Source organism: Lagenorhynchus albirostris, chromosome 21 (genome assembly GCF_949774975.1).
Source record: "Lagenorhynchus albirostris chromosome 21, mLagAlb1.1, whole genome shotgun sequence".
In the NCBI taxonomy this organism is placed as follows: Eukaryota; Metazoa; Chordata; class Mammalia; order Artiodactyla; family Delphinidae; genus Lagenorhynchus; species Lagenorhynchus albirostris.
The window spans coordinates 23,994,877-24,015,309 of record NC_083115.1 but is presented as its reverse complement, the minus strand read 5'-3'; the positions used below and the strand labels follow the sequence as shown (position 1 = coordinate 24,015,309).

Here is a 20,433-nt window from a genome sequence, read left to right as displayed (position 1 = left end):
AAAGAGTAGGATTACACTTCACCTGACGACCAGGAGTAACACTGTCCTGATGGGCACTTCCTTCTAGATGGTAAGGGTTTTCCCTACAACACGAGATCTCTCGCTCCCAGGCCCGAGTCGGGTACTTGGGACTGAGAAAAACGCCACTGGATCGCCTGAGAGACAGCACATTTTTAGGAAACTAATAAAATCACAGAACGTTATACTTGCTCCTCTGTTCAGTTCAAATCCTCGACTTCTCTCCTTGTGGGGCAGATGTAAGTCGGGTTCTCATTGGTCTTAGCATCTGTTCTCCCAATTATTTGGATATCAGTGTATTTAATGCTCTAATCTCCATTTGCTTAATGTTTTTATTATTTTGTCATTATAATCCCATTAGAAGAGATTCTAGTTGCCATTATATAAGGTCCTTTGTGGAGTCGCTGTGACTGCTTTTGAAGGACTGTAATAACTTGGAACCCATCCAGACGTGAGAACAGCCATCACCACCCCCTAGATTTAAAATTCTTCTTAATGACGATGGTCACATCCCCTGACACCCCTTCAGAGCCTGAGGAGCGAGAAGAGTCAGTGGCTCAAACCCTCCACTGGGATCTTCCATTAATGGCACTGCTACAAGGATCACTGATTCATAAATGACTGGCCCATTCACTGGTGAAGGATGGGTTACAAAGTTATTTTTGTAATAAGATGTCTTACACTTTCAACTGTTAGTATTCAGGATAAGTATCATTTTATCTCGGAATGCTTAAAGAAACCTCGTTCTGTAAAACATACCAAAACTTAAGCTGGTTTGCAAATACTTGCTGTTACTTTCCTCTCAAGATGTATTTGGAATTGTGTCTGAGACATGCAGCATATGTTCTGCTTAAGCTTAAGGTTAAGATAACTACTGTGTGTAACGGGGACCCACTGCGTGTAACAGGGTAACGTTGGCCTTCGGGAATCCACCCCAGAAGACGAGTGACTGAACGGGCCGGCACCTCGTCTGGCTCAGCTGTGCTCAGCCCCATGCCGTCCCGACCCAGAGCCTCCAGCAGACTTCTCCCCACCAGAGTCCCCACCAGCCACAGTCCCCACCAGTCTCTCAGTCTTCCTGGTGGCGCTTCTCTTTTGACTTTCGACTTTCGGAAAAAAAATATAATACATCTTCGAAATGCCTTACCAAAGGGTCCACGTGAGCTGTGACCAAGTGAGAACCCAGCCCCTCTCTCCATTCCAGACAACCTTGCCTGCATCACTGAGACTCAACAATCTCTTAATAAACATCTACAAAACGGGAAATGTTCTAAGACTCCATAATGAATAAAGACAGTTTCACAGGCTTCACAGCTTTACAGTTTTTACAGAATCTACTAGGTATGAATGAAAATACGCATTTTGTCGCAACTCCTCAAAATAACCCAACGGATGCGTGAGTTCAAAAGTAAAAATATCAGACTCACTGGCAACAACTTGAAGGAGTGGCTTCATTAGGGGACAAGAGATTTGGCTACATTAGAAGGTGACATTCGTGATTAAACAAGCTTAATGTGGGTTAAAATTTTTAAACTTGCATTCTAGCTTAAAAGAGTATTGCAAATTGTTTAAGCAGTGGAATTCTGTATTTGCTTAGATGGCTTTAATTATGTTATCAATGTCAACGTGCTCTGGGGTCTGATATACGTCATGGAAAATGCACTGAAGTAAACATGTGTGACTGGATTAGTTTTTATGCCTGAAATCAAGGCTTAGAACATTCCTGTCAAATCGCACACCTGACTGCCTCTCCTAGGAAGTCCTCTGCGATCGCCGCAAATGAACATCTGTTGTCCTCCTGTCTCAGGAGATGATAAGAAGAGGGTCCTCTCCCATGTCCGAGGGCAGCAGGCGAGGAGACCCAGCAGGGGCGTGGCAGAGCTCAGGACGGTCCCTGTCCACGCTCAGTCAACAGGACCAGCTGGGAGGCGGCCAGACCTGGATCCAGCCCCTCTGAGCTCAGAAGGCTTCTCGACAGAGGAAGGCTCAGTCCCCCATGGAAAGGACGGGTCCCCCGAGAGGCACACAGGCGGGAGGCGCCCCTCCCCCCTTAGCTGGGTCCCAGGGACCGAGGTCCAGCCCCGGGGGCTGGGGCCGGAGCTGCCCCAGAAGCAAGGGCAGCAGAGGGAGCTTCCCCCAGGGAGGAGGGGGCCCGAGAAGGGGGAACTGCAGGCACTGGTGCCCGCACAGGACCCACCGAGGCCCCAGGACGGGCGCTGACCTTCTGAGCCGCGGTCCTGTGTCCCTGACAGGCCCCGTCCACAGTCAGCACCCAAATGTACTTTCCAAGGACTCAGCTGAGGTTCCAGACGAGCATCTGAACTTTGAGATACTGTCAAGTACATTAGAAATGATTGCCGTTGGGCATTATGCTAAGTGAGATGAGACAGACAGAGAAAGACAAATACTGTCTGATATCACTTATATGTGGGAGCTAAAAAATACAAGCTAGTGAATATAACAAAAAAGAAGCAGACTCACAGATGTAGAGAACAAACGAGTGGTTACCAGCGGGGGGAGGGGCAGTAGAGGGGTGGAGGAGTGAAAGGCACAAACTACTGGGTGTAAGACAGGCCCAAGGATGTATCATACAACACAGGGAATATAGACAATATTCTGTAATAACTGTAAGTTGAAATTTGCAGTTTAGAAATTGTGTAAAAATTTTTTTTAAATTTTTTATAAAAGAAATAGCTGCCCTTGAATTAGAAGGGTTTGAATTAGGCTTTGAATAAGACACTGGGTTATGACACAGCTCTGCCGTGTGTGGGAACGGTCTCCAGGGCACGACCTAAGAGGAAAAGGCGGGCAAAGGCCGTCTTACCGCGTGATTCCACGAAAGACACATGGAAGGAGGTTGCAAGAATGCATGTGGCATGCACCCGAGCAAACTTAACCGATCCAATTTTTATTTGTTGGCTTAAAAATGGAGAAATAGTGCTTCCCTAGTGGCGCAGTGGTTGAGAGTCCGCCTGCCGATGCAGGGGACGTGGGTTCGTGCCCCGGTCCGGGAAGATCCCACATGCCGCGGAGCGGCTGGGCCCGTGAAGCATGGCCGCTGAGCCTGCGCGTCCGGAATCTGTGCTCCGCAACGGGAGAGGCCACAGCAGTGAGAGGCCCGCGTACCGCGAAAAAAAAAAAATGGAGACACAGCTAGACATAGGTCACATGACACTTCGAATTAAGGTGAATCCCTGAACACATCAGGCTGCTCTGAAGTTTTGGGTTTAAGACCAGCTGTCTGCCTCCCTGGATTTGTCATGATGTGACGATCTTTTATACTAGCCTTGCGTTTGTTTTCTCAAGGAAAGCGTGAACTACCTAAATGTTTCTGTACAGTTTTATAGATCCCTGTCCTTGCTTCTGACTAATGCTTAAGGTTATTAAAATGCACACATCTGTGTCCACTAAACTGAATTTTAGTAAGTGATCTTTAGGGGAAAAGAAGGTGGCCTCTTACAAACTTGAGGCAACGTTGCAAACCATTTGAACTTGGTTTTACACTTGCATTGATGTTAAATATCATCTCTGACAAAATTTTCAAGTCAACAGCGATGGTGTTGTTCTCTGAAGCAACATTTACTGTAACTCCCAAGGTCCTTAAATGACATCAAGATCTTAAAAATAATATTAGATTAGTTAATAACTGGGAAACCTTTGGTTACCTAGACAATTTTAAATAAATCAAAATTCAGAGAAAGAAAGAGAGAGAGAATAGGTCCTGGGTCATCAACCACATGCCTTACTGTTTAAAGTTTCTTTCTGTAAGATTCTGGTTAAGATGATAAAATCAATCCCTGCATACACTATGTTAAGGGTGATTATATCTGAAAGCTCACATTAAAAGGTTTAAATAACACTGTCATCTCACTACATGGAAATTCTGTATACACACAAAAGCTGTGGTAAAATTAATAAGGAAAAGAAGCTTTTATGTAGGAGGCGACTGGTCATTCCAAGCTGGTGGATGCATTTGCTGGTGGCAAGCCACTTTTGATTTTCCGTGCGGTTCCAGAGAGCTAGGCCTCGAGAAGGCCCTCACTTGACAGCTGCTGGCTTTTGTTTTTTCACAAGACAACACACGTCCCTCACTTCTGAGTCGATTTCCTTTATTATTATATTGCTTCCTGAAATATTCATTTCCACATATTGTATCGTTAAACTGGATTATGTGGAAACCACGCAATATCCCCTGCCCTCTGAGGACGCTGTGGGGTATTTTCTTCCCACTGCTGTAGACTGTTTGTCTCCACCCCCCAAAACTCACACACTGAAATCCTAACCCCCAACGTGATGGCATTAGGAGGCGGGGCCTTTGGGAGGTGAGAGGTCATGAGGGTGGGGCCCCCATGCTGGGATCAGTGCCCTCATAACAGAGACCCCAGAGAGCCCCCAGCCCTTCCCCCACGTGAGGACACAGTGAGAAGACGCCGTCTGTGAACCAGGAGGGGGTCCTCACCACACTAAATCTTCCAGGGCCCTGACCTTGGACTCCCCACCTCCACAAGTGTAGGAAGTAGATGTCTGTTGTTTAAGCCCCCAAACTTGGTGCCGTTATAGCAGTCAGGATGCACTAAGGCACTGGGGTCAGATCCTGGGCTTAGAGCATGAGGCTCTCCAGGTGTTTGCTGTCCTGTCGTTTCCACCAACCCCTGTGGTGCGTGCCCGTGGCCAAGCACCAGCAGCCAATTCAATCATCTGCGAAAGGCCGGGGGCGGAAAGCAATGTGGCCTATTTGAGAGCCATCGAGCTGTCAGTGCTCAGGGGTCGGTCCCCGCAGGCAGCAGAAGAGGCTGGCATGACTGCAGCCCTGGTGCAGCTTGAGGGCGGACAGAGCGCGGTCACAGAGGCCGGCACAGAGCCTCCCGAGAAGCCGTTGATGGTGGGGTGAGGTGTGGGACGCTGAAGGTGGCCAGGGGTCCGACTGTCAGTGAGGGTACTACTCGGGATCCCCGGGGCCCTCCCACTTCCGGGGGGACTCCGCGCTCCCCAATCTGAGGCCACCATCGACCTCAATGCCCTCACAGTCACAGCCGCTGCCCTGAGTGGAGTGTCCCCGGGAAGAAGGGCCTGGGAGGCGTGGGGGCCACGGCAGGAGCCCCAGGACCAAGCAGACCCACGAGCTCTGACTGCAGGGCACCCGGGACAGATCAGGACTCCCGAGGCCTCACATCACGGGTGGGCAACTTCCGAAAGCAGCCCGCTGGCCTGGGTTGGGCTGAACTAAAGTTGACAGCACCAACGAGGTCATTTAATTTTATCTGATACCCTCCTTTTTCTCTTTAAACCACTTTGTGGAGGTATGACAGACACGTGAAAAGCTGTATATGGTTAATGGGCACGACTCGATGAGTTGGGGGAAAGTATACAACCCGTGACACCATCGCCACAACCGAGACCACAGACGAACCCCTCCTCCTCCCAGCACGCCCTCTGCACCTTCATCGTCATCATTATTATTGTGTGTGCACACGTGTGTGGTTAGAACACAACATACGCTCTGCCTTCCTAGAAAGTGTTACGTGCGCTGTGCTGGTGGCATATATGACAGTTCTGGAGAAAGCGTGAAACACACTGATCCGCCTTGCCCATCACCATGACCAAACACGTGCAAAGCTTCCTTACTGACCCCATCGGTTTTCATGACAATTTAGTTATTTTTATAGTTTCAATAAGAATCTGCTCTTCTCTGTACCAGAATAAACAGAAATATTTAGAAAAACAAATAGTTGGAACCATAACAATTCCAGAATCCTGAGGTAAATTTCTTCTTTCAAATTTTCTATAACTTTGAGATAGTTTAAAATGAAAACTTTTAAAAGAACCTAAGCATACGATGCACACCTAAGAGCACTAACACCTTGGACAGCTCCCAGCACAACCCTGTCACTCAGCAAACACCTGTTGGATTATTGAAAATAATTAGTACAGACTGGGACAAACTTCATGAATGCAATAAATATCAGAAGTACTAAAGGTGTGCTTACCCTTTAAAATAGATATGCACTACCTACGGACCGACCTATCTACCAAGTTATCCTAAGGACGTAGGTAGTGTGTGAAGAGGCACATACAAATATATTGCTTGCGGTGTTTTTTTTAAACAGCAAAGTATCAGAAACAAGGTAGAAATCCCACAAATTAGTTGAATTATGCTTTAGGCACAACGGAATATTATAAATAATGTATTAGAAATAAGAAACAAGAAAAGTATTTACTGTACAATGTTAAGCAAAAAACTACAAAGCAGCGTGCACATTCTTCTCCTATTTACATAATCATGGATACAGAAAACACGAAGAAAATAAGAATACAAATAACAGTGATTCTCTCTGGGCAGAAGTTGTAGATACATTTTCCCTCTGCCTTAAGGGAATCTCTTAAGTTTTCTACAAGAAACATTTACGTAGAGTAGTGCTCACATGTACAGATCGAGTTTAGATTCACTTCTTGCTCTGCAATTCACCAACTGTGTTACATTTCTCTCCAGACATGTTGTCTCAACTATGTAACAGAGGAGATGCTCCTATCTGAAGAGTGTTGTGAAAATTACAGGAGTGCTCGATAAACAGTATCAGTTTTATGTATTACTTGTAGAATGAAAAGGTTGGGGGGAAAATGATATGGAATATTTTCCTGCGGAAAGGGCCCCACCGTAAACAGCATCCCCATCGAGGTCTTTCTTATTAGGCAAATAAAACAAAATCGGCCGTATTGTATTTCCCTGCCCTTGGTAACATGGCATCACGAAGCTGCATCTTCAGCTGAGCATGAGATTGTACACCCAACCCAGCACCATCTCTGTCACGGACCAGCTCTCCTGATCCGAATGCATTTCCTTGCCATCGCTGCATGTCAGGTCCCGAGGGTGCCGCAGCGGCCGCAGGCAGGGCAGGGCGGTGGGTACGGAACGCCTTGGGAGCCCCGTGGTCCTCTGGAGATGCCAGTGGGGAACATACTGCAATGACTTGTCCATCTCCGTTATTTTTGGTGCCTTGTTTAAACTGTCATTAAATGCTGCTGTGCCCAAATAAACATCTCCTGTGGCGCCTATCTTTCTGTTGGCAGAAAATCCACACTGCTCTTGTCCACGTGGGAGGCCAGGTGGCCCGGGTCCCGAGGAGACCACACTGCTGCTCACGGTAACCCAGGCCCTTGGAGAGCACAGCAACCGAATCCTCCCGGCCAGCGGCTCCTGCTTCTTCCCCTTTAGGTCAACTGTGCCCGTGATTGACAGCTGACCACCTGTCCGTGTCCCTGAAGTGACCTGAAAGACGGTTCCGGACACAGGATTTGTCACCAGGGAGGGGGCGGGGAGTCAGGGAGGAGACCATTCCCACTGGAAAGAAGGAAGCTGAAAGCGCGACTCCGATGACAGATGCAGAGTTGGGAGACCCGCGAGTGTGTGTGTGCGTGCACGTGTGTGTGCCTGTGGTATGTGCACTCACACGTGCGCACCTTGTCCTGCAGGGCAGGTGCGGACTCCGTGTCTGCTCCCTCGGCCTCCTGTGCTGGGTTTTCTCCATGCTCTGAGTTGCAGCCCGGGGCTCACGGTCCAGACCTCTCTCTTCTCTGCCCAAACTTACTCCCCGGCTCTCCTCCGACCCCCCTCACGCCGTCTGCATGTGGCAACTCCGGGGTCCATCGCCAGCCTGGCCTCTGCCTGAGTCCCAGGCTCACATCCAGGGATCTGCCTGATATTCGTGCTTGGACGCCTAACAGGCCACCCAAACGAGCATCGTGCAGAACTGAACTCTCGGTTCTTACCCCGGATGCGATCTCCTTTTCCTGCCATTAACTGCTTTCGATTGCTCAGGCCTGGCGCGGACTCATGTTTTCCTCTGTCCATCAGCAGATCCTATCACTCCATCTCCAAATATCGCTGGCCTGGCACTTCCTGCCCTCTCCAGGGCTACACCCCAAACGGCCCACGGTCACCGCCCCCAGATGACCGAAGAGCCTCCAGGGGCCTCCTGCCCCCAGCATCACCCCATCTCTGGGGTGGTTTTCAAGTGCAGCTCAGGTCGAGATGTGTCTCTGCTGGAGACCCTCAGGGGTCCCCCCACCCGGCCCTCACCATGAAGCCGGGGCTGCACGTGACCGGCATGGACCCCTGTATCTGTCTCCCCAGCCCTCAGGCCTCCCCCTGCCGTGAGCCCTCCTGGAGAACCCAGGGTCTGCAGAGCCGTCCTCACTTCACGCTTCTTTCTGCTGAATGTCACCTTCTCGGGGGGCCTTCAAGGACCCCTTTCCTGCCATGCTGTCTCCCCATTTTCTCCCTACCAGGAGGCATTTCCCTTCTTAGCATGGGGCACCCCCGCCATATTACGTTATCGTCTGTTATTTGTCTTGTGTTGAGCCCACAGGATGTAAGCTCCCTGACAGCAAGGGCCTGTGGGTCTAAGGCTCCTTCCCTAGCGCCGCGAACAAGCGCTGGACGCAGACGCCCCGAGACTATTTACTGGATAAGTAGTTACAGGAGAGACAAACTTAAATGAGAGAACAGGGCCACCGGGTAGACCAGACGAGCCTATAAGCAAAGAACTGCAACGTGGTACAGTGAGCACAGGTGCAGGGAGACTCGAATTTGATGCAGAATTGGCACCACGAGTGACCCGATGCTGGGCGGATCACTGGACTTCTCGCTCATGGTTCCCGGACCCCCAAAGCCAGCACATCTGAGTGATTCATCTCCGGGCTCCACGACACTGAAGATGCTGGGGTTCTGCTGCTGCACCACAGGCTCCTGGTCCCTTGCGGTGAAGATGCTGTGGTTCCATTGCTGCGTCCCAGGCTCCTGGTCCCTTGCGGTGAAGATGCTGAGGTTCCATTGCTGCATCCCAGGCTCCTGGTCCCTTGCGGTGAAGATGCTGTGGTTCCATTGCTGCGTCCCAGGCTCCTGGTCCCTTGCGGTGAAGATGCTGTGGTTCTGTTGCTGCATCCCAGGCTCCTGGGTCCCTCGGGGTGAAGATGCTGAGGTTCCATTGCTGCGTCCCAGGCTCCTGGGTCCAGAAGCTCATCTATTCCAGACCGTGGGCTTCCCTGTGGATTTCATCACTTTGCTCAAAAGGATCCACCGGATTCTGACTGCTGCCCGCGTGGTCCTCCACGGGCCGCCACCTCCCAGCTGTCAGCGGCCGGCCTCCGCGCCAGGCCTGGCACGGCTGGTCGCTGCCACTTCTCCGGCTCCTCACAAAGCAAACGCCTAAGAGCCGCCCTGACAGCTCGCCCTGCAGGGTTAGGCTGGAAGCACAGAACTTCACCTTCCAGCCAGGATGGTGCAGTCGGGGGCCCCTGTCTGCACTCCTCTCGTTTTTTGTTTTCACTTTTAAAGAACTACAGTGTGACAGAAAGTGACTGGCGGTTTCACTGACTAAGGGCCCATTTGCAGAGACCTGAGCGTGGCATCCCAGGGGCCACACGAGGCACAGGTTGGGGTGTGTCCCCCAGATGCACAGTCCAACTGGGAACCTGCGCTCCGCTGAGGCCAAGACAAAGGGAAACAGTGCCCTGCAGCCCATCTCAGGTTCTGGTACTACTCTCACGACCTGAGGAGGCAAGAAAAGACGAGGGACGGGCTTCTGATAAATCCGATTTAAAAAATAAATCACACAAGGAAACGTGGCATCGCGTGTGCAAATAGTACAAATCCTTCGTCTGACAGTTGAGGAGACGGAGGTCCAAAGGAAACGAGGCTGATTCACAGCCACTGAGTGACCCACCGGAGCGGGGGCCCAAAGAGCAGCAGCCCCTTCCCACCACGTGCACTGGGTTTCTTAGGCGAACACGTCGTGAGTTTGGCCGTGACGGCATCTCTGCAGAGGTCACAGCCATTCCAGATCCTGCGTCTGCTCACCCACCCGCTCCAGATCTGCATTTCAGGTCCAAATAACCCCCGTTTGGGCCAGAGCACCACCCGAGCACCTCTCCACATAAGGCAGGGCCAACCACGCCCTTCACGTCCAGCCACACAAGCCAGCACAGACACCGCGAGTGTCGCCGTGCGGCGTGGAGGTGACGACACTCTGGGCTTCAAGGTGTCCCGGGTGCGTCCTGGCTTGTCCACGGTCTCCTGTCAAGAGGCCGTCTTCTCAGAAGCAGGAAGGGTGGGATTTGCTGCAGCCGCAGGGCTGAAATGTCTCGGCATCCTCAGATAATAAGGGCCCGAGAAGGCACCGCTCCCAGCGCAGGCCGACAAGCAGGATGACCCCAGAGCTGCCAGCAGCGCCCGCCATCCCGGCAAGTCGTTCCCGCTACTTCTGTCCCCTTGTCTCTGCTGGTGCCTCGTGTGTGTTTATCTCTAAAAATCCACTCTCAGCTCAGAGAGGAGGTTACAGAGGACCCAGCCCTGCACGCCCGGCCCATCGGAAGGGTCTTGGGGAGTTAGGGAAGCCTCTTCCCGAGCCCTGTGGAGACCCCTCCTCGCAGTGGGCCCCCAGGCTCCACTCAGCCCCGTTCTGCACTCACCCAGGTGGGGCCAGGGTCGGGCCACCCCCCAGCAACGACCCAGGTGATGCTCCCACAGCACTTGGTTCCTCCTGACTTCCGTCACCGTGATATACACAGGCACCACTTACAGTTTACAAGGTGCTGCCACACGAACTCGATGACACTGAAAGCCCTGGCCTTTTACCCGGTGGCAAAACTGAAACCCCGAGAAGTGAAATTGCGCCCGTAGCTCAGACTTAGCGCACCGCGTGGCGGCCTCACATCCGAGGTCTGTGACCCCGAGGCCCTCGGCCGCTTCTCCCCCTTGAGGCAGCACCGTCCTCACGACCCCACGTCAGGACTTGCTGGGCTGCAAGCGGCCAGAGCATCAGGCCAGTCCGCCTCCCCCCAACCCAGCTGATCAATGCTGCCCGGGACCTTGGGCTCCGCCCAGCCCTGTTCATGCTTCTCCACGTGGCTCCTGCCTGAGAGGGCCTGGCCCGCGGTCAGGGCTGCCCACCTGCCCATGAGCTGGGGGAGGCTGCAGGGGAGCCCTGGGCTCTCGGCAATTGGGTAAGAACAGGACGAGGGATTCCCCCCAACACCGGCTTCCTGCCTGACCTTTTCTGTCACCAAGTCCTCAGGGTTGAGCCCTCATGTCCTGTCTGTCCCCTCCCCCAGGATGACGAGCTCCCACCCACGTATCCCCCCTCCAGCCCTTCAGGCACAGCCCAGGGGCCTGGGCATCACAGTCTCGAGGGTCCACGCTGATGCCTTGTCCCCTGCAGAGATCCGGAGCCTGCCTTGCTATGAGTGTGGCCCCATCAGCATGGATGCCTTGTCTCAGGACCCTGAGGACCCGGTGCTGGGCCTTCGCTGTGAGGTTTGCGGGGTGGGGGGACACCTTTGAGGCCACAGGGCAGGGTGGCCTCCACAGTAACAACCGCTCCTACCACGCCGGCGTCACCCTGTGCTGCTGGCCCGGCACCCGGCCTCTCCCTCCAACACCGCCCAGTGTCTTTCTGGAACGTACCCCATCTAAGGCTGATTTTCCCACCTCCTGCACTTGGGTGCTGGCTCTGCCCCAACAGAGAACGGTCTCCTCTGCCCCTGCTATGACCCCAGTGCCTGGACCACACCAGGTGGTGGTGAGTGGGTGTTTGATGAGTGAATAACGAAGCTACTTCTAAGGTGACAGTAGTCGGACATGACAGGACACCCACCCCCTGGAGGCCCTTGTCCCCCTGCACCAAGCACACAGCACCACCTTACGTTCCTTCTTTCCTCTGCAGGGATCCTGTTTTCCCAGATACACAGAGGTTGCGTCACAGCCCCATGAAGGTCAGGACGCTCAATATGTGTGACTCAGGGCTGAAACGTTCCACTCAAAGTCCCAAATCAGAGTGAATAACGTCCCTCGACGGGCGGAAGCATGCAACCGGGTCACGAACAGCGTGAGTGCTGCCAACCCGCGGGCCCCAGGCTCGCTGGGACGACCGTCCAGGCTGAGGAGGCACTCGGACACAGGACTCTGCAGGCGGCAGCCTCACATCAGAGTGGTCGGCGGATGGACAGGGGACCCGCGCTGTGAACACAAGGGGCAAAGCCTCCTCCGAGGGGCCTGGGTGCTGGGCAGGAGGTGCCGGGTGACAGGAAGGGCCTGGGGGACGACAGCGGGGAGTGGAGACTCAGGTTCTTCCTGGACGCGGCCGGGGACGGGGGAGGACAGGACTGGACGTTCGTGTCCCCGACAAAGCCCGTGGCAGGCAGGACCTCGAGACGGGGCGAAAGCGGCCTCCGACCTGCAGGTCAGGGGCCAGCACGCTGCAGCCACCACCCGCTTTCACGAATCAAGCCCCCTGGAGCACAGCAGGTCCCCGGAGGACACACCGCCCCCCGGCGCCGTGAGCGCGACATGGGCAGAGCAGGTGGTTGGGACAGACGGGTCAGGGCGGGCGAGACCCAGGCCCCTTCTCCAAAATTACTAAGAATGTTCTCCGGGCCCGGGGTCCCGCGTTCTGTGTGACAAACCCTAACACGCTGAGCGGACCCTCTGCAGCAAAGGCGGGCAGACATCTGGCGGGGACGGAGCCACAGCGGCCAAGCAGAATGCCTGGGGACCCCGTCCTGAGGGTGGGGGCGGGGTGGGGGGGAAGGGTTCAGACTATAAAGTGGGGCCGCCGCCAGCCCCAGGGATCGACACTGCCACGGCGAGGGCGGTGCTCCAGAGGAGGGGTCTCCCTCGGGGAGGGCGGGGCTGGCGTTGAGGCCCCTCCCCTCCAGGCACCTGCAGCAAAGCGGCTGCTCGGCTCGCCCCCCGCGGCCACCAGGTGGCGCTGCCGCCCGGCCCTCCGGGAGGGACCGGCCGCCAGCGGCAGCGACGCAGCATCAGCACCACGGTCGCTGGGAAGAGGCACCGGGAGCCCCTGGGGTTCAGCTTCCTCCCACGTCTAAGACGGGCCAGGACGGAGTCGGCCGCGTCCTGAGATGCTCGTTAGGCCGCGGAGAGGGCAGGCAGCCGCTTGTTCCGCTTTTGGCTTTTACTTATTTGGGGTTTACCAGGCTCCCAGTGTCACTGAAAGACTGAGGGAGGCTGATGGTGGAAAAGGGCGCCGAGACATCACAGCCCCTCCTGGAGACACGGGCAGACGTGGCGGAACATCACTCGTGTCTACAAACCCGCGAGCCAGCTTCAGGGAGTCACCGCGCACCCCACCTTGGCTACCTGAGCTCGTGCTTCTGGAGGCGTCACCGTCTCCCGGCCTCTCTCCTGGGCAGGGACAGCCTCTCGGTCAGTAGCTCTCAGGGGGGATCCCCTCGGCGCCCCCCAGCAGGGGCACGTGTCTCCAGACATCTCTGACTGGAGGGCCTGGTGGGTGGGGTTGCTGAACCCCCCGCAGGGCACAGGACGGCCCAGAGCAGAAAGGGACCCGGTCCCAAACGTCCAAAGTGCTGAGGCTCAGAAACCTCTGTGCAGAATCACCAATTCCCAGCAATTCCTTGGTTTTGAGGGTTAACTAACAAGAGTTAACTATTCAGGAAATTGCTCGCAACCCGGCAAATTTCCAACACATCACAGTTATTATTGGCTATATGGTACCTATAATTCTGTCTGTATCTCTCTCCGGGTCTGATCAAGGTGGCACAGAAGATGGGTCTGGAACCCACAGAGTTAGCACAGAATTTCTCCAAGCCCCTCACGAGCCTGGTTCTACTGACGCTGAGGACGGTAACACAGCCCACGAGGTTGCAGCCCTGTCACCACTCATCCTTCTCGTGCGACGACTCTGAAACCCACTTAACCTAGAAATAAAAGCAGAAGGAAGCCCTGTCTAGCCACTTATTGTCTTACATGCCGTGTGAGAGCTAAAAAACCAGCATTATTCACAGAGAGGCATTAAATGATTCAGGCAAAGCCCAGCAGAAGTTTCAGGGAACGAGACACAGTATCGATTTGGCCACAGCAAATGGTCACAGGCCCACCGGAGGGCGTGGCACAGGCACTGCCCAGGGACACGGTCACGGCCACGCTCGCCGCGAGAGCCCCACCTCCCGCACGGGCCCAGGCCACGCGCGGCGGCAGTGGAGGCGGCTGCCTGGGTCTGGGGGCAGCTGTCCTGTCTCCACGTTCCCAGGGGCACGCGGGCTTCCCGGGAGCCTTCAGAGCAGCCACACCAGCACGTGGCGGGGCGACGCTGAACGGGAGGGGCTCTGCTGGGGGTAATTCATGCCAATTTAAGGACGGAAGAGATGAGCATCCAGAGATTACAGAGCAGTGCGGGGCGCAGTCACTGTCTGATCCCCACAGACCAGACTCACTTCCTCCGGTCACCCTTGTCCTCCTCGACTGAAACACGGAATTTCCACAGACACACATTACAGACGGGGCATCATGAGTGTAAGCGACTATTGTGCAATACCTTGGGGCGGGGGGAGCAGAGCCAGAGAGGACACACCTGGAGAAAACCGGAAGCTGCCGGCTGTCAGCTTCCCAGCAAAGACGCTGCTCCAGAAATGCCCCTCGACCCGCTACTCCTTAAACGCGCAGCCCACAAGGTTCTGCCCAGTAGCTTTTCTGGGAAGAGGAATCTTGCACAGAAACGAATGCACCTCACTGTGGCCATTTTCAGCTCCTCTGGGGCTGGGGCAGAAGAAAGGCAGAGGAAGGAGGCGACAGCTCCAGGCATTCGGGGCCTCCCTTCCTCCTGAGTTCAACATTGAAAACTCAGAAAATGTAAACTTAACAACAGACGCTGAAGTGCTACATGTTATTCAAGGTCAAAATGTCAGTTTCAAGGACATTCTAGAAACTCACTCTCTTTCTCGAAGGCCAATGACCAGAAGACCTGCTTCAGACCCCGAGGGGGGAGTGGGTGCAGCCTGTGAGGGCAGGGGCAGCAGAGCCGATGCCTCGGCTTTGAAACAGGCTTCACACTGTTCAGAAATCAGTCAGATAAAGGAAAACCGGCAGCCGGAAGTCATGCCGTGAGGGCGCCTTTTGTGCGCAGAATCCTAAATCTCCCTAATGTAAGCTTCTATCAACAGCACCCCAAAGAAAGTGTACAAAATGAGAAATTGGGGGGGGGGATGTAAGGCCAACTGGCCCGAGGCAGGGGAACGCAATCAGACCGAAACTTTCCGGACCACCCAGTTCCAGAAACTGACCTGGGGACTTTCCGGACCACCCAGTTCCAGGAACTGACCTGGGGACTTTCCACCCGGCCCAGCCTTCCCGCCTTTTGAGGGGCGGGACTAACGGTGCCAAGACTGATGCAACCGGCACCAGATATTGCCACGATACCCAGAAAGACCACCAAATAAGGAATACCCTGCACCCTCCCGGATTCGCCACACCCCTTTCCCTTCTTCCCCTATAAATTCTGCCCAAACGCTCGCCCGGCCGCGACTTCTCTGGCCCCTTTCTTTCGGACCAGTGAACCTCTCCCGGGAGTGTTCCCAAATAAAGCTTGTTTAAGCTCTCCTCCGTTTTTGGTGCCGTTCCTTACAGGGGGGATGTAGAGAAAGAACTCTGCCCTGGACTTCGTCACACCAGGTATATGGAATGTGAGGTAAATACCCAGAAAGCAGACCAGCAGCAAAATGTTTTCTCATCAGCAGTCACACATATTACCTTCCTGATTAGGTCAGTGCCAAACGGAATCCATGCCCAAACAAATCACAGAGCTGTAAAAGAAGAGTTGTGTTTGTTTATATTTGCAACCTCAAGATGAATCATCTGCAGGGAGATTTCGATGTTTTCACCACAGAGAAAACAGAGACCAAGGTTGACTTCCTGGAATTTAAGTGAGAAATTTAAACACATTTAGAGAAGTTCATGTATTTCCACTAACTTCTGGCCATTTTAATTCTAATCAATGAGTAACTTTTTACTACATAATGTCCTAACTCAGAATGTATTTCTAGTTCTACCATGTAACCTTATGTTAGTGGCCGTCCTTGTACATGGGGTGAAGAGCCCAGCTGCCCCATCCAGGACAGGGGCCACTGCCACACAGGGGCTGTGCACTTTGGAATCTGTCTGGTCCTAACTCAGACATCCCATGAGTGAAAATGCACATTGGATTTCAAAGTGTATCATTGGATTGGCTTTTTTCAAATACACACAAAAAAACTCCACAATTGCAAATGTCTCCTTAAACATTTTTCTCTTGATTACACACTGTGCAGAGAAGAGAGAATACAGCAGGCCCAAGGCTGCTATCTTCAGAAAGGCCTGCCTGCAAAGCTGACCTTTGTGGATGTCTGAGAACTTGACTGGTGAACAGTTCACACCCTATAAACTGATGTAAACATCCCCTAAATGATAAGAATGGCTCATTGTGCCTGAGCCCTTAGCATAAACAATGTGGGATGTGCAGAACACCTGCTTTTCCTTCTGGGAGTCTGGAATTTTAGTGACTGTGGTCATCACGCAGGCACTGGGCAGCCAACCCCCACCTGGACCCTTTGCAAGCATCTCTGATAGACAGTACTTCATGTCTTGTCCAAACTCACTGCTGGAGGAGCTGAATGTCCTGTGGGACTTCACTGGGAGAGACTCTTGGAAACTGCACCTCGTTTCTCTGGATTTGGCCCCCATGAACCTCTTCCCTTGCTGATTTTACATTGCATCCTTTCCTGGGAATAAGTCTTATCTGTGAGTAAGACTACAAGCCAAGTCCTACGAGTCCTCAGGAAGTCACCAACCCCGGGGTTGGCCTTGGGGACCCTGACACAGTTGGAGTCACAAGTGGGATTTGCTAGAACAATCCTGACACTTCGAAATACAGTGAAAGCTTGTTTGGAAAAAGAAGGATGAAAGGGGCGGTGGCGATGAAAGTCCTTTGATGCCTGGTTAGCTGCTGAGTTATCCTCTGTAAGGGGCAAAATTTACCTATGAAATTCAGCTATGACACGTCCAACCCAAGAGACATGGTTCCGCTGGATTCTTGGACTGTTTTTGGCTGTTCTGGATAATGTGAGTGAGAAAAAGTACAGTCCAGTGATGCACTTTTTTTGTTCTCCCCCAGGTGGTAAGAGAAAGACCCAAACATTCCTAAGGTGAGCTTTGGATGTGCTAAAAATATCAAAAGTCTGTGGTACCCTTTCCTTCATGTAGGAGGAATAAAGGTTAAATCAGGTTACAGAGGCTGAAGCAAAGCTTTAGATAAACCAGAAAACAAAGAGGGAAAGAAAACACTCCAGGCGACGTTGCACCTGGTCCACCTTGCTTTCCAGCCAGGATCTCGAGGCCGCTGTAAGCCCAACCCTGTAAGTGCTGAATTGAATGCTAGGGGTTTGGGCGAACTTGCAATGAGAAAAAAAGGGGTTGAAAACCGTATTTTGTGGCTATTGCATCGGAATGCATAATAAAAACGGATGTAAACTGTACGTTTGTCATTTCATAAATGCTAGAGGGCTCATCTCAATCAAAGAAAGCTACAAAAAGAAAAAAATGTGAGTCACAGCTTCTTGCTTTTCACCACTGGTGGCAGATTGGAATTTAAGCTCTTCGAATATTACAAATAGACCAAATTTACATAACTGATGACGGTTGCTATTATTTTTTTCTATCAGAGCTTGTGGGAAAGGAATACAACAGGAAAAGAAGCACTCTCCAGTTGGGGGCACACTTCTGAAGGTTTTTTGGAGTTTTCAAAAGCAGTTTTTAGTTTGTTAATGAGCTCTCCTGAAACGAGACATCTGCCCCTTCGAGGCTGATTACTTCCCAGCCTCTGAGTGGGTAGCTCAGACCCCAAGACCAACACAGAGAAGGGCTTAGGGAAGCCTGCTGGTCACTGGATGTGGGGCATGGCTATCCAGTCACATCACAGCCTGGCTGACTCCCAAGAAAAGCCACTGGATGTTTTCATCCTGGCTTCACAGGTTCTGGCCGTCCAGACCTCACTCCAGGCTGTAACCTGAGTGTGGCTGCCGTGAGCTGGTCCAGACCCAATGCTCGCTGTGCAGAATGGAATCAGGGGAACGTGCTCTGCTAGATAAACACGACTCAGAGGCAGGGACCAGCAGGTTCAGGATGCTGTTCTGTGGGCCGTGAACTGCGGAAACACCACGGATGCTGGCTGGCTGGTCTGGGTCACCTGCCCACGCCCCCAGGAATGTTCTCGGACCACCCGAAACCTGCTGATCAGCTAGCTCTACGCTTCTGATACACAGATGACTGCATCCCTAACGCTTGATTCGTGGAAAACTGGACGGCTGGGCTGGGTGGACAAGTCAGGGCGGTGACCCTCCCACCCACTCCTGACAGCTGGCCCCAAGCCCCTGAGCCTCCGGGGCCACTGCTCCACTGCTGCATCGTGTGTGACAGCCTCCCTTCCCGCCCCTCTCCTGGAGCACGCGGTACCCGGGCACGGGGTGACTAAACGCCCTGTTCCCAGACAGGCAGTGGTCTCTCCCAGGCTGCTCCCTGGGTAAATAATCACAACAAAAGGGCTCAGGTCGTGTAGAGCTTTTTTAAATTTTTGTAAAAATTCATGATTTTTCCCCGACCCCTCCTGAACAGGATGCATCTTTCTGGTCACTATGTGAAAACTTATTTTGTCAAAATGGACCTCTTGCAACCAACCCTTTCTCATGGAAGGTCTGCATGAGAATAAGAAATAACTGGGCAAAACTGCAAAGTTATGATTACAGACCGGGACACGCTGATTTACAAAACAAAGGAGAAAAAAAAACCCCAAAACCCCAGCACCTGGAGACACACGGGGAGGGAGGGCATTAATGGACGTGTTTTCAAAGCCAATCCTGAAAGTTTTCCCTCCACCCCACCCCCCAGAAGACAAGTGAAGAAACACCCTGCGCTGCCTTTCGAAGCAAATCCCAGCGCTCAGGTTCAGTGTCTGCACCTGGCAGGGCTGACCAGGGACGGTGGAGAGAAGCCCAGCTCCCGCCCCTCCCAAGACAACAGCCCAGACGCCGTCCACGCGCGAGCACAGGGTGAGCTGGTGTGATGGACAAGCAAACCATCGGAACTGACCACTCCAGGCAGCCCTCTGAACCCCGGGCCTGGAGTGGGTGATTACGGCTGGACCAGGAGGGAGACCACATGGGGGCCCGTGAACCTGACGGCCAGGCTAGCGCCTGCCCAGCTGGGGCGCTTGGCACCGCAAACTCGGTTCCTAGGGCACCTGTGTGTCATATGGGGGTACCCTCCTGGGTGAGTCCCTGATGACCACGGCACGGCCTCAGCCCCGAGGACACCAGCCTACTGGCCAGAGCTATGCTGGGCCTGAGCTGATGCCTCAGGCTACATAAAACGTAATAAATAAAGTGATGACAAAAACTTGAGAATGCTGCCCTTCAGGTTTCTAAGGCAGACCTTTGTTATTAATGGGACTGGTTTTAACTGGCTGGATCTAGGCCCCTAGGGCTGTGCAGGGGACAGCTGGTCACCAAGGGGGTCTAAGCCTGCTGTCCTCAGAAACGGCCACTTGCATGGCTGCCCTTGGCTGGGTCTGGGCACAGGACGGTGTAAAATGTTCCCTAAACGACAACGGCGCCTCGCTGGGCCAAAAACCTGTGTGCGATGGTGCGATGCAAGAGAAATGCTTTCCTCGGAGTCAGGGGTTCGGTGGGTGCAGGGCAGAGGGTGTGGCCTCGCAGCACACCAGGGCTCGGCGAGCTTCCCGGGAGGACTCGATGTCACACGCGCCGTGTGTGGCCACAGCCTGCTGCTGGGGCGGCTAACCTGTCCTGTGTAACTCCTGGGAGGGGGTCTGGAAGCTCGCGCTGGCGCCGGGCCTCAGGACGAAGCACAGCCGCCCTGCAGAGTCCTGGGAGGCCTCGGCCGTCAGAGCCATAGGCGCTCTCCGGACCGATGACCGTTTGAAATGATATTTTGAATACATCGGGATAAATCAACTGTATTATTAAAGTTAATTTCACCTTCCCTTCCCTCTACTATGACCAGTAGCTACTGTACGATCACCAGCAGCCGCCACTGGGTGTCCAGCGGGCCTCCTGCCCCCGCCAGGCTCCACGGAGCACGCACCCCCCGGGGACGTCAGGGCCCCACGAATGTCCCTGCCGACAAGAAGAGCCGTGAGCATCTTTCTCCCGGGGTGCTGCAGGGCTTAAATGAGCTCGTGTATGTAGGGCCGTCGGAACGGCACCTAACGTGTCATGAGGGGTATAAACGTGACGGTTATTATTATTCCCATATATTTAACTGAAAAAATTGGAGTCAGAAAGGTAACTTTCTGTCATGACTAAAAGTGTGACTTGCATCCAGGTTTGATTCCGAAGTTATGTTCCTAAGAAAACCATAAGAAAGAGATTTAATATTTTTTATTATTTTCATTAGTATTTTCCCTCCATTACAGCAGAACTAACTCCCTTTGAAAACAAGGGTCACGCAGACGGTAACCTCTTACTATTTCACGGTCGGTAGCGAGCTTCTGAAAATTCTTTTAGAGGCAAGCCGGTGCCCTGTATTCACCAGAGGCTCACGACACCCTTTCTACA

The 20,433-nt window shown here is 53.2% G+C and overlaps 2 long non-coding RNA genes across 2 annotated transcripts in view; both read right to left on the bottom strand.

Annotated features, from left to right (window-relative positions):
* The window catches only part of LOC132512819 (uncharacterized), a 233,329-nt gene that overhangs the window by 25,466 nt on the left and 187,430 nt on the right, over window positions 1-20,433 (bottom strand). The gene's annotated exons all lie outside the window — the stretch shown is intronic.
* LOC132512731 (uncharacterized) overlaps window positions 1-20,433 on the bottom strand; it is a 60,883-nt gene that overhangs the window by 19,287 nt on the left and 21,163 nt on the right. The gene's annotated exons all lie outside the window — the stretch shown is intronic.